The 14245-nt window shown below is 49.0% G+C and overlaps 1 long non-coding RNA gene across 1 annotated transcript; it reads left to right on the top strand.

Moving 5' to 3' along the window:
- The first annotated feature begins 5767 nt into the window (after positions 1–5767).
- LOC135969341 (uncharacterized) lies at positions 5768–13735 on the top strand. Its single transcript, XR_010584525.1, has 2 exons — positions 5768–6104; positions 10321–13735. It is a non-coding gene; the product is annotated as an uncharacterized lncRNA (long non-coding RNA).
- The last annotated feature ends 510 nt before the right edge of the window (positions 13736–14245 follow it).

Below are 14245 nucleotides of genomic sequence, written 5' to 3'. Positions count from 1 at the left end.
GCCGGGCGGGCTCGGTGGCTAACGCCTGTAATCCCAGCACTTTTGGAGGCTGAGGCAGGTGGATCACCTGAGGTCAGGAGTTCAAGACCAGCCTGGCCAACATAGTGAAACCCCATCTCTACTAAAATATACAAAAATTAGCCGGGCATGGTGTCAGGTGACTTAATCCCAGCTACTTGGGAGGCAGAGGCAGGAGAATCATTTGAACCCGGGAGGCAGAGGTTGCAGTGAGCCGAGATCGAGCCATTGCACTCAAACCTGGGGGATAAGAGTGAGACTTCTCTCAAAAAAACAAAACAACAACAAAATATATATACATATTTATGGGTAGACACAATTCAGTTCATAATATTTGTTAATATCCAAAAACTGGAAATAACCCAAATGCCCATTAATAGTTGAATGAGGCCAGTAATTGCAGCACTTTGGGAGGCTGAGGTGGGAGGATCTCTTGAGCTCAGGAGTTGGAGACCAGCCTTGGCAACATAGTGAACCATTGTCTCTATTTTAAAAACGTAGAAACATTGTCTCTATTTTTAAAATGCTAATGCCTGTAATCCCAGCACTTTGGGAGGCTGGAGGTGGAGGCAGGAGATTGTTTCAGCCCAAGAGTTCAAGACCAGCCTGGGCAACATAGTGAGACCCCATCTCTTAAAAAGAAAACAATTTTCGGGCCGGGCGCGGTGGCTCAAGCCTGTAATCCCAGCACTTTGGGAGGCCGAGACGGGCGGATCACGAGGTCAGGAGATCGAGACCATCCTGGCTAACACGGTGAAACCCCGTCTCTACTAAAAAATACAGAAAACTAGCCAGGCGCGGTGGCGGGCGCCTGTAGTCCCAACTACTCGGGAGGCTGAGGCAGGAGAATGGCGTGAACCCGGGAGGCGGAGCTTGCAGTGAGCTGAGATCTGGCCACTGCACTCCAGCCTGGGCGACAGAGCGAGACTCCGTCTCAAAAAAAAAAAAAAAAAAAAAAAAAGAAAACAATTTTCAATGAAAAAAGTAAGTGAATAAGTTAACAAACTATGGTATACTCATACAGGGGAATACAACTCAGCAATAAAAAACAATGAAGGATTTGGATGGATCTCAAAAATAATTATGGTAAAAGAAGCCAGACCCACCCTCCAAAAAAGCACATGCTATATGATTTCATTTATATAAAAATCTAATAAAATGCAAACTGATATACAGTGACAGAAAGTGGATTAGTGGTTGCCTGGAGGGAGGGGGCCAAAAGGGCAGGAAAGAGGAAATACAAAGGGCAGGAGAAAACTTTTGGCAGAGATAGTTATACTCAGTATTTCTTTTCTTTCTTTCTTTCTTTCTTTTTTTTAAGTGACAGGGTCACATTCTGACATGCAGGCTGGATTGCAGGCAAATCATAGCTCATTGTAACCTCAAACTCCTGGACTCAAGGGATCCTCCTGAACAGATAGGACTACACGTATGTGCCACAATGCCTGGCAAATTTTTTACATTTTGTAGAGACTGGGGCAGGGGGATCTCACTATGTTGTCCAGGCTGGTCTTAAACTCCTGGCTTCAAAAAGTCCTCCCACCTCTGTCTCCCAATGTGCTGGGATTACAGAGGTGAGCCACCACACCCAGCCTGTTCAGTATCTTCACTGTAGTGATTGTTTCACTGATATAAACATATTCAAAACCTATCAAATTGAAGTCAATTATATCTCAACCCCTTAAAACTTAAAATAGCTGGGTGTCGTGGCATGCACCTGTAGTCCCAGCTACTTGGGAGACTGAGACAGGAGCATCACTTAAGCCCAAGACTTCAAGATTACAATGAGCTATGATCATGCCACTGCACTCGACTCTCAGTGACAGAGCAAGACCCTGTCTTTTAAAAAATCAAATATAAATTCTGAAAACAGGCTGGGCATGATGACTCACGCCTGTAATTTCAGCACTTTGGGAGGCCAAGGTGAGAAGATCACTAAGGCCAGAATTTTGAGACCAGCCTAGCCAATGTAGCAAGACTTCGTCTCTAATAAATAAATAAATAAATAAATACAATATTTTGTTAAATTAATGAATTGGGTGGGACTGTGAGAGAAATTAACTTAATCCTTGAATGACGTGAGGCTAAAAGGGGTAATTGGGTTTTTTAAAAATGATGCTGATAATTATTATTATTTTTGAGGTGGAGTTTCGCTCTGTCACCCAGGCTGGAGTGCAGTGGTGCGATCTCAGCTCACTACAACCTCCATCTCCTGGGTTCAAGCAATTCTCATGCTTCAGCCTCCCGAGTAGCTGGGACTAAAGGCACCCACCACCACGCCCGGCTAATTTCTGTAGTTTTGGTAGAGACAGGCTTTCATCATGTTGGCCAGGCTGGTCTCAAACTCCGTCCACCTCCGCCTCCCAAGGTGCTGGGATTACAGGCGTGACCCACTGCGCCCAGCTGGGTAATTGGGTTGTATTCATAAATGGACGAGGCTAAGAGGGGCATTGGTTTGAATCCACAGTGGGGCAGGGCTAAGTGAGGGTTTGCTCTCCCATAGTGTGATTGTAATCAACATTAAAGATAAGCACCTCCACTGCTACCAAATAGCTTGACTAGGCACAACACCAGCAATTTGGAAGCTTTGTTCCGAACTCTCTTGACAATCTTACCATGCATATCTCATTACCCCCACTTCCCAGAAGGGTACATTGAGGTGTCAGACAATGCAGTGGCTGGAGTTCCTCCCTCATGTCTGCATCCTCTCTACACCCCCAACCCTGCCAGCAGCCTTGGTGACACATGCACTACTCTCTCCGCCCCAGTCCTTGCCCCTGCCCCTGGAATTTCCGCCCTGCTGGTGTCAGCTCTCTCAGTGAACACCTATCCAGCATCCTGAGCCCCCACCCCTGTAATTCACGTCCCCTGAGGACATCCTTGGATCCCTTCATTCCTTCATGATTCCTCAAACCTGAATACCTCCAAGCCTGAAAGCAGTTTCCCATCCCCAGACCTTAGAGTCTCCCATCCAGTTGGCAAGCTCCCTGATCGATGTTAGTAGATTCTGCCTGGTGCTTGGATGCCTCCCCTCACCATCCATCTGTCCTCAGCCCTTGGACAATGCCCCAGTCTGCAAGACCCTCCCATTCATGGAGCTACAGAGCCTCAAGTTCTCCTTCACAGTGTGTAAGCACCTCACTCTCACATCCACAGGTTCTTAAAACCTGGAGCCCCAGATTGGAAGCTGCCCTCTCCAGATTCAGGTGTGGAAGTCTCAACAAGAACTGGGAGGAGTAGTGAAGGAGGTCCAGGGTGTCCCCCATTAGACGAGGTCAGGTCAGAGGTGAAAGAGGCAGGGGACTGCAGGTGGAATGAAAGCAGTAACTGTTCAGCCCCTTTCGCCTACGAGGATACTGGGCCTCTGAAAGGTGAACCAGAGAGGCTGCACAACCAGCCAGAATGGACATTAGGACACAGTGTATCCACAGCCCATAGTGAAATAGTCACTGACCAAGTGAGTGTTGTAGGTAAGCTGCCTGAAACTGGTGTTGGCTTGTTGCAGGGACCTGGGCAGGTCCCTGAGCCTCTCAGACCTTACATTTCTTATTTGGCAAAGTAGTGGTGAAAGGCCCTCTCTCACTGCAATCCCATTCCTCCTTCCACTACAGTCACACTGTGTCCGCATGCTCCCTGCTTAGGGCTTATGTCTCCAGACACTCCCCTTTCCAGACACAGAAGAGGCCTCGTTCCTCCACTGACATCGGCTAGTGTCCTATCTAACTCCAATGCATTCATTCAGAGCCTCCTTGATTTTGGGTCCCACCTCTCATTCACTCTCCAAGGGACCTGCTCTCTGCAATTTTTCTTTCTTTCTTTCTTTCTTTCTTTCTTTCTTTCTTTCTTTCTTTCTTTCTTTCTTTCTTTCTTTCTTTCTTTCTCTCTCTCTCTCTCTCTCTCTCTCTCTTTCTTTCTTTCTTTCTTTCTTTCTTGAGAGGGAGTCTTGCTCTGTCACCCAAGTTGGAGTGCAGTGGATCTACCTCAGTTCACTGCAACCTCCACCTCCCAGGTTCAAGCGATTCTCCTGCCTCAGCCTCCCGAGTAGCTAGGATTACAGGCACCCACTACCATGCCCAGCTAATTTTTATAATCTTAGTAGAGATGGGGTTTTGCCATGTTGGCCAGGCTGGTCTCAAACTCCTGGCCTCAAGTGATCCGCCTGCCTTGGCCTCCCAAAGTGTGATTACAGGCATGAGCCACCGTGCCCAGCCTGCCCTTTCCAATTTTTGAGTCCCATAACCTCATAATGCTCAGAGCACCAAACCATTCTTTGGCTCCAAAAGCTCAAACAGTACTCAGTCCCACCACACATTTCCAGTTTCCCAATAGGGACAGTGGGAGATAAACCTCCCCTGCAAATACACTGAGTGCCTACTATGTGCAAAGCTCTGGTGGAGATTGCAGAATTCCCTAGTAAACTCAGGGTCCAGTTCTGCGTCCCTGCTTTTAGTTGTCAGAGGTCAGACAGTATTCTAATTTCTCTGGGTTTCGACTTGCCCTTCCTGTGCTGGAATAACAGCATCCTGGGGTGGAAAAAGGAGCCAGTCCAGCGTCCTCGGCTAACGGAGCTAGGCCTCCTTGCTGGCCGCCAGATAGGCCACCCCGCAGATCCAGGAGCCAGGCACGGGACCCGCCAGCCTGTTTCCAAGGTCTGAGCGAATCACCAGGTGAGTGCGCCCCAGAGCACAAAACTCGTCGCTGACTGCCCTGCGTCCACCCGGCCGACAACTGGCCATGGAGCCGCGCACAGGGGGCGCCGCGAACCCTAGGGGGAACAGAGGAGGTACAGGAATTGGGGATATTGGGGAAGGACAGGGCGAGTCTCCGCCACCCTCGTCCCACCTGTCTGCTCCACACCTTTTCCTTCTGACAGGTGGTAAACAGAGCGGCTCTGACGCCCAAGTGGTGGTGGCAGGGGGAAGGGGCCCAGCGATGGAGGCTGGGCTCGAGGTCCCCTACTCACACCCACACCCTAGCGAAAGGGCCGCGCACTAGAGCAGGGGAGGGGATCTCAGAAGTCTCCAGGGAGATGTGCAGATGTGCGGGGAGGGGTCTGCCCGTGGTCACTGGGGACACCTGGGCACTCAGGGTCTGTAGTGAACTGGGGGGAGGGGACCTGTGGAGGGGAATCTGGAGGTACGTGGACCATGGGGGAACAGGCCCTCTGAGGGAATTCATGGGGGTAGCAGGGGTTGCCTAGGATACCTAGAGGGGAAACTGGGGGTCCCAGGGCTATGGGGTCAGGCCGTGTTCTCCCAGGATATCTGGGGAAACAGGTCCCCTGAGATATCGTGGGCAAAGAGTTGAGCATCCAGGGTGATTAGGGGGCAGTCGAGGACCTCGCGGGGAGTTCGGAGGTGTCCAGGACTATTGCAGTCAAACAGCGATCTCCAGGGACACCGTGGGAGCAGGCGGGGGTGCACCGGCTACCCGCGATGGTAGGGGATAGCGCGAGGGGAGGAACAGCAGCGACCTCCGAAACTATCGAGGGAGTGGCCAGGGGTCGCCGGGTATCCTGAGGGGCATTTCTAGTCTTCAAGCGTCCAGAAGCATGGGGTTGGCCGAGGCCGAGGGTCGGCGTTGACCTGTCCCCTCTCCCCCGCAGGCCTGGGCCCCTTCTGCCCGCAGGCCCCAGCGCCCGACAGCGCTTGGCGCGGCTGGACGCGCGCCTCCTGGCGGCGGAAGCTGCGACCGACGTGGCGGCGCTGGTGCACAGGGCGGGCCATTGCGCCTGCGCCCCAAGTAGGGTGCGTGACTGGGACTGGGCCTCCCAGGGGGCAGGTTCGGAGAGGAGCTGGGTTCAGAGAGGAGCAAGCCTGGGGGGTCAGCAGCTACTGCCCTGCCTTGGGTGGGGCCAAGGGGCGCGATTTGGGAGGGCGGAGATCGGAGGGTGCTTCGAAGGGGAGGAGCCTTGGGGTTATCCTAGAATATTCCTTGAGGGTTATCGCAGTAGGCGAGGGCCAGACTAGTTGAGAGTGCGGAGCTGGATCCTCTTTCTGGCCGGCGGGGCTTCGAGGGTTCTTTCCGAGGGGGCGAGGCCTGGAGAGTGCTGGGGCGAGCACGCGGCGAAGGGGCAGGCCTGAAATGTGAGTCACGGGGATGGAGCCTAGGGGCCCATGGGGGCTGGGCTTGCGATGTCAGGAATGGGATGACGGTTAGAGGCTAATTAAAGGGTGTGCTCTGGAAGGTTCAGGAGCCAATTTTTTTTTTCTTTAATACTTTAAGTTTCAGGGTACGTGTGCACAACGTGCAGGTTTGTTACATACAACATGTGCCATGTTGGTGTGCTGCACCCATTAACTCGTCATTTACATTAGGTATATCTCCTAATGCTATCCCTCCCCCTTCCCCCCAACCCACGACAGGCCCTGGTGTGTGATGTTCCCCACAAGAGCCAAATTTTGAAGTAACATTCTCCAGGGTGGGCCAAATGGAGTTTGCGTGTGTGTGTGACCATATTTGGAGATAATCCTAAAGGTGTTATTTGAGAAATGTTTTCTGCGCTTTATTAGAGGGAGATAGGAAGGTAAGGTGTTCAAATGGCAGGACCCAAGATTATTTAAGGAGGTGGAGCTCTGGGGATTACTTGAGATGAGGGTGCAGAGACAGTTTAATTGGAGGCGTGGCTCGGATGTAAATTCAAGGAGCTGCTGCTAGAAAGTGAATTTAAAGGGCAGGACTGAGATAATTTCTATGGAGAGTCCCAGCCGCTTTCTCCGCCTCTTCAATCCCCTAGCCTGCCTCTTCAATCCCCTAGCCTTTATCGCTCTGGGCTGTAAGGAAAATAATGTCATGGATAGTCGCCTGCCCCACAGACCCCCTCACCTTTCTTTTTTTTTTTTTCTTTTTTTTTTTTTTTTTTGAGACGGAGTCTCGCTCTGCCGCCCAGGCTGGAGTGCAGTGGCCGGATCTCAGCTCACTGCAAGCTCCGCCTCCCGGGTTCCCGCCATTCTCCTGCCTCAGCCTCCCCAGTAGCTGGGACTACAGGCGCCCGCCACCTCGCCCGGCTAGTTTTTTGTATTTTTTTTTTTTTTTAGTAGAGACGGGGTTTCACCATGTTAGCCAGGATGGTCTCGATCTCCCGACCTCGTGATCCCCCCGTCTCGGCCTCCCAAAGTGCTGGGATTACAGGCTTGAGCCACCGCGCCCGGCCGACCCCCTCACCTTTCATGCAGAGGTTCTATCATGGCAAATACAGCCAGACATGAAAACCCTTGGGTACTTTTCGGGAACTGTGAACAGTACCTGACTCTGGAGTCTGCCTTAATGAACCTTGGGGGCAGGAGGCTCGCAAGGGTATGGGGAAGGATGGAAGGTGAAGAAGGGCAGTGGACAAAGCTAGGCTGAAAACATAGCACAAGCCCTGAGCCAATGTGGAGAACTGGGTACGACTCCAAACTCTGGTGCTAGGCAGCCTGGGTTCAAGTCTGACTGCTACTACCAGCGTCCTCACCTTCAGTATGTTATTAAGCTCTTTGTGAAAAGCTTAGCTGCAGCCATACAAAAGAATGAGATCATGTCCTTTGCAGGGACATGGATGGAGTTGGAGACCATTATCCTTTACAAACTAATGCAGGAACAGGAAACCAAGTACTGCATGTCCTCAGTATAAGCCAGAGCTAAATGATGAGAGCACATGAACACATAGAGGGGAACAATACACACTGGGGCCTATTGGAGATTGGAGGATGGGAGGAGGGAGAGGATCAGGAAAAATAACTAATGGTTACCAGACTTAATGCCTGGGGGATGAAATAATCTGTACAACAAATCCCCATCACACATGTTTATCTATGTAACAAACCTGCACATGTATCCCTGAACATTTTTTCCTTGTTTTGAGATGGAGTCTCAGACTGTCGCCCAGGCTGAAGTGCAATGGCGCCATCTCGGCTCATCGCAACCTCTGCCTCCTGCCTCAGCCTCCTGAGTAGCTGGGATTATAGGCGCCCACCATCACACCCAGTTCATGTTTGTATTTTTAGTGGAGATGGGGTTTCACCATGTTGGCCAGGATGGTCTCGATCTCCTGACCTTGAGATCTGCCCACCTCGGCCTCCCAAAGTGCTGGGATTACAGGCATGAGTCACTGCGCTGGGCCACCCCTGAAACTAAAAATTTTTTAAAATACCAAAAGAAAAGAGAAAGAAAGAAAAACTTAGCTACTCGAATGTAAACAAAATATATATTTTCATGTTAAGAATCAGAACAACAACAACAACAAAACCAAACCATGTAACCTGTATTTTTCTGGAACAACTTTCAGACTTTTTATTTGAAATACACGAGGTCATGGGTAGATAATCTATTGCAACCTTTTAGTAACTTTTTAACAGATAAATTGAGATATTATATATAATTTACATACCATACAATTCACCCATTTAAAGTATACAATTGGTTTTAGTATAGTCACAGGATTGTGCAATCATCATCCCATTGTAAATTTAGAACATTTTTGTCCCCCTAAAAGAAACCCCTTGCCAGTCGCAGTGGCTCATGTCTGTAATCCCAACACTTTGGGAGGCTGAAGCAGGAGGATCACTTGAGCCCAGGAGTTCCAGACCTGCCTGGGCAACATAGTGAGACCCTGTCTCTCCTAAAAGTAAAAAATAAAGGTCAGGCACTGTGGCTCACGGCTTTAATCCCAGCACTTTGGGAGGCCGAGGTGGGCAGATCACAAGGTCAGGAGATCAAGACCATCCTGCCAACATGGTGAAAACCCATCTCTACTAAAAATACAAAAATTACGGCCGGGCGCGGTGGCTCAAGCCTGTAATCCCAGCACTTTGGGAGGCCGAGACGGGCGGATCACGAGGTCAGGAGATCGAGACCATCCTGGCTAACACGGTAAAACCCCGTCTCTACTGAAAAATACAAAAAAAAAAACCTACCCGGGCGAGGTGGCAGGCGCCTGTAGTCCCAGCTACTCGGGAGGCTGAGGCAGGAGAATGGCGTGAACCCGGGAGGCGGAGCTTGCAGTGAGCCGAGATCCGGTCACTGCACTCCAGCCTGGGCCACAGCGCAAGACTCCGTCTCAAAAAAAAAAAAAAAATACAAAAATTAGTTGGCCGGGCGCGGTGGCTCAAGCCTGTAATCCCAGCACTTTGGGAGGCCAAGACGGGTGGATCACGAGGTCAGGAGATCGAGACCATCCTGGCTAACATGGTGAAACCCCGTCTCTACTAAAAAATACAAAAAAAAACTTGCCGGGCGAGGTGGCGGGCGCCTGTAGTCCCAGCTACTGGGGAGGCTGAGGCAGGAGAATGGCGTGAACTGGGGAGGCGGAGCTTGCAGTGAGCCGAGATCGTGCCACTGCACTCCAGCCTGGGCGACAGCACGAGACTCCGTCTCAAAAAAAAAAAAAAAAAATTAGTTGGGTGCGGTGGCATATGCCTGTAATCCCAGCTACTCAGGAGGCTGAGCCATGAGAATCACTTGAACCCAAGAGGTTGCAGTGAGCCGTGATCACGCCACTGCACTCCAGCCTGGTGACAGAGTGAGACTCCATCTCAAAAAATAAATAAATAAAAATAAAAATGTAGCCTGACATGATGGCAAACACCTGTAGTCTAGCTACTTCGGGGGTTGAGGCAGAAGAATCACTTGAGCAGGAGAGGTGGATGTTACAGTGAGTCCTGATTGCACCACTGCACTCCAGGCTAGGTGACACAGCAAGACCCCGTCTCAGTGGATGGATGAATGAATGAATGAATGAATGAATGAATGAATGAACGAATGAATGAATTAACCCTATAGCCTTTTTTTTAGAGAGATGGGATCTTGCTATGTTGCCCAGGCTAGAGTGCAGTGGCTATTCATAGTCGCGATCCCACTACTGATCAGCACGGGAGTTTTGACCTGCTGTGTTTCCAGCATGGGTAGATTCACCCCTCATTAGGCAATCTGGTGACAGCAAAGGTATTGGGGATCACATGGAAACTACATACTACCTACCGACCACAAAGTTTCAGAAAGGTGGAGTGGATGAATCAGACTATCGAAAATAGTTTAGGGAAAGTGTGTCAAGAAACAGGATTAAAGTGGGTACAAGATCTCCCTATGGTATTGTTTAAGATTAGATGTACCCCTTCTAGAAGAACAGGATATTCCCCTTATGAAATATTATATCATAGGCCTCCTCCCATACTACGGGGACTCCCAGGCACTCCTCGAGAGTTAGGTGAAATTGAGTTACAGCGACAGCTACAGGTTTTAGGGAAAATTACACAACAATTTCAGCCTGGGTAAATGAAAGGTGCCCCATCAGCTTATTCTCCCCAGTTCACCATTTCTCCCCAGGTGATCAGGTATGGATCAAGGATTGGAATGTAGGACCCTTGTGGCCATGGTGGAAAGGACCCCAGACCGTCGTCTTGATCACTCCCAGAGCCACAAAGGTAGAGGGAATCCCAGCCTGGATCCAACACAGCCGGGTAAAACCTGCAGCACAGGAGACCTGGGAGGTGAGACCAAGCCTGGACAACCCCTGCAAAGTGACTCTGAAGAAGATGATAAGCTCTGCTCCAGTCACACCCATAAGCTGACTGGTCCACGTATGGCCGAAGCGTGAGAAAACTCATCATGGGACTCATTTTCCTTAAAGTTTAGACTTGTACAGTAAGGACTTCAACTGACCTTCCTCAGACTGAGGACTATTCCCAGTCACTAAGGTAGGACAAAATCAAGTCACTAAGGTAGGATAAAAGGTTGCTGCAGTCCTATTATTTTATAGTTATTATGAGTGTACTGGGACTCTAAAAGGAACTTGTTTGTATAATGCTATACAAGGTATATAGCCCAGGTATGTATATACAAGGCTATATACAAGGTATGTTGCCCAGGAATGACCAGCCTGATGTGTACTATAACCCATCTGAGCCCCCTATGACTTCTGTTTTTGAAATAAGATTGAGGACTGGCAGCTGGGGAAAAGCTGATACGAGTAAAGTAATAATTAGAACAGAAAATAAAGGAGTCCCTAAACAAATTATCTTAAAATTTTATGCCTGTGTGACAATCAACAGTGACCCATATGGAAATAGAATAAGATGTAGCTCTCTACATTGGGAATGGGGCTATATAGTAGAAAATAAGTATGTTTGTCATGAATTAGGACTGTGTAGTGATGAATGTAGTTACTGGTCCTGTGTCATTTAGACCACCTGGAAAAAAAAGATGAGAAGGACCCTGTCTGCCTTCAAAAAGGAAAGAGTAACTCTTCCTGCACTAGTGATCACTGTAACCCATTAGAACTACTAATTACCAATCCCCTTCATCCCCATTGGAAAACAGGAGAGTATGTAATTCTAGGAATTGATGGAACTGGACTGGATCCCCAAGTAAATATTTTAGTCCAAGGGGAAGTCCACAAGTGATCTCCCAAACCAGTGTTTCAGACCTTTTATGATGAGCTGAATCTGCCAGCACCAGAGCCTCCACAAAAAAGGACAAAGAACTTGTTTCTCCAGTTAGCAGAAAATGTAGCTCATTCCCTCAATGTTACTTCCTGTTATGTATGTGGGGGAACCGCTATGGGAGACTGATGGCCTTGGGAAGCCCAAGAATTGGTGCCTACTGATCCAGTTCCTGACATAATTCCAGTCCAGAAGGCCCAAACTAGCAACTTCTGGGTCTTGAAAACCTCAATTATTGGACAATACTGCATAGCTAGAAAAGGAAAAGACTTCACCATCCCTGTAGGAAGGCTGAATTGTCTAGGACAGAAGCTGTATAACAGCACAACAGGGACACAGGGACAGTCACCTGGTGGGGTCTAAACCATACTGAAAAGAATCCCTTCAGTAAATTTCCTAAATTACAGACTGCTTAGGCCCATCCAGAATCTCATCAAGACTGGACGGCTCCTGCTGGACTATACTGCATATGTAGGCACAGAGCCTACACTCAGTTACCTGATCAATGGGCAGGTAGTTGTGTCATTGGCACCATTAAGTCATCATTTTTCCTACTGCCTGTAAAAATAGGCGAGCTCCTAGGTTTCCCTGTCAATGCCTCCCTAGAAAAGAGGAGCATGGCTATAGGAAATTGAAAAGATGACGTGTGGCGCCTCAAAAGGATCATACAGTACTATAGGCCTGCCACAAGGGCACAAGATGGCTCATGGGGATACTGTACCCCCATCTACATCGTCTACATGCTCAACTGGATCATACAGTTACAGACCATCTTAGAAATAATCACTAATGGCCGGGCACGGTGGCTCAAGCCTGTAATCCCAGCACTTTGGGAGGCCGAGACGGGCGGATCACGAGGTCAGGAGATCGAGACCATCCTGGCTAACACGGTGAAACCCCGTCTCTACTAAAAAAATACAAAAAAAACTAGCCGGGCGAGGTGGCAGGCGCCTGTAGTCCCAGCTACTCGGGAGGCTGAGGCAGGAGAATGGCGTGAACCCGGGAGGCGGAGCTTGCAGTGAGCTGAGATCCGGCCACTGCACTCCAGCCTGGGGGACAGAGAGAGACTCCGTCTCAAAAAAAAAAAAAAAAAAAGAAATAATCACTAATGCAACTGACAGAGCTTTGACTCTTTTAGCCCAGCAGGAAACCCACATGAGAAATGCCATCTATCAGAATAGATTGACCTTAGACTATTTGCTGGCAGCTGAAGGAGGAGTCTGTGAAAAATTCAACTTGACCAATTGCTGTCTGCAAAGAGATGTCAAGGACAAGTAGTCAAAACTATAGTTAAGAGACATGACAGGCCGGGCACGGTGGCTCAAGCCTGTAATCCCAGCACTTTGGGAGGCCGAGACAGGCGGATCACGAGGTCAGGAGATCGAGACCATCCTGGCTAACACGGTGAAACCCCGTCTCTACTACAAAATACAAAAAAACTAGCCGGGCGAGGTGGCGGGCGCCTGTAATCCCAGCTACTCGGGAGGCTGAGGCAGAAGAATGGCGTGAACCCGGGAGGCGGAGCTTGCAGTGAGCTGAGATCTGGCCACTGCACTCCAGCCTGGGCGACAGAGCAAGACTCCGTCTCAAAAAAAAAAAAAAAAAAAAGAGACATGACAAAGCTGGCACATGTACCCATGCAGGTTTGGCATAGGTTTGATCCTGGATCCCTGTTTGGAAAATGGTTTCCAGCTCTAGGAGGAGTTAAAACTCTTACAATGGGAATAATAATAGTGTTAGGAACCTGCATGTTACTCCCCTGTATGTTACCTGTATTTCTCCAGTTACTAAGAGGCATCGTTATCACCTTAGTTCATCAAAAGACCTCAGCACAAGTATACTACATGAATCACTATTGATCTGTCTCACAGGAAGATCTAGATAGTGAGGATGAGAATGAGAACTCCCACTAGTGAGTGAGGTTCTCAAAGGGGGGAATGAGGAGCGAGGCCATTTCTCCTACTGTCCCCTGTCTCCAAAGAAAAGGAGGAAGTAAAAACTAAAAAATAACAGACTGATCGGCACCACTGGCCAGGCCTGTAGGTTAAAGATTAACCCACACCCTAACCACTTGTGCTATCTATAGATCACAGACAATGGTATGGAGAAACACCTGCCTTGCTCACCACCCCTACTTAGTCACATACCCCATGCTTGTTCAATCTATCACGACCCTTTCACATGAACCCCTTAGAGTTGTAAGCCCTTAAAAGGGCCAGGAACTCTTTCTTCGGGGACTTGGTTCTTGAGATGCAAGTTTGCTGATCCTCCCAGCCGAATAAAGCCTCTTCCTTCTTTAACCCAGTGTCTGAGGGGTTTTGTCTTGTGGCTCATCCTGCTACAAAATCATCCAGAGATAGCATGAGTTGGGATTCCAAAAAAAGAAGCACTAAATGCCAGGGTGATAAACCCAAAATGCACATTGGGGGAATTTACATGCAGAGTGCTGCAGAGACAGAGACCACACTCTGTCCTTATGAGGGACAGCAAGAGAAAAGGGATGTTCTTCCTAGGTATGTCCACAGCTAAAGGGTCACGGTATGGAGTTTATATGAGGCTTTAAGGAATTTGCTTAGGGCTAGGGTCAGTTTCTTTCAGTGTTTGGGCAATAACCCAAATACCTTTATCAATGCCTGGGAATGTTCAAGGCCTTGGTTTGGGTTCAAGCCTGCTGAGAAAAACCTACAGCTCACTGGGTGGAAGAATGGCCAAAGCACTCTGATTTTAGGTCAGAAGACAAAAAGAAAGGAGGTGGAACTCAGGGATCCTACACTGGGTGTGGACCTCTTTGCATTTATCCTACTTGTTCA

The sequence above is a fragment of the Macaca fascicularis genome, chromosome X (genome assembly GCF_037993035.2).
Source record: "Macaca fascicularis isolate 582-1 chromosome X, T2T-MFA8v1.1".
In the NCBI taxonomy this organism is placed as follows: Eukaryota; Metazoa; Chordata; class Mammalia; order Primates; family Cercopithecidae; genus Macaca; species Macaca fascicularis.
This window is presented reverse-complemented; position numbering and strand designations above follow the sequence as displayed.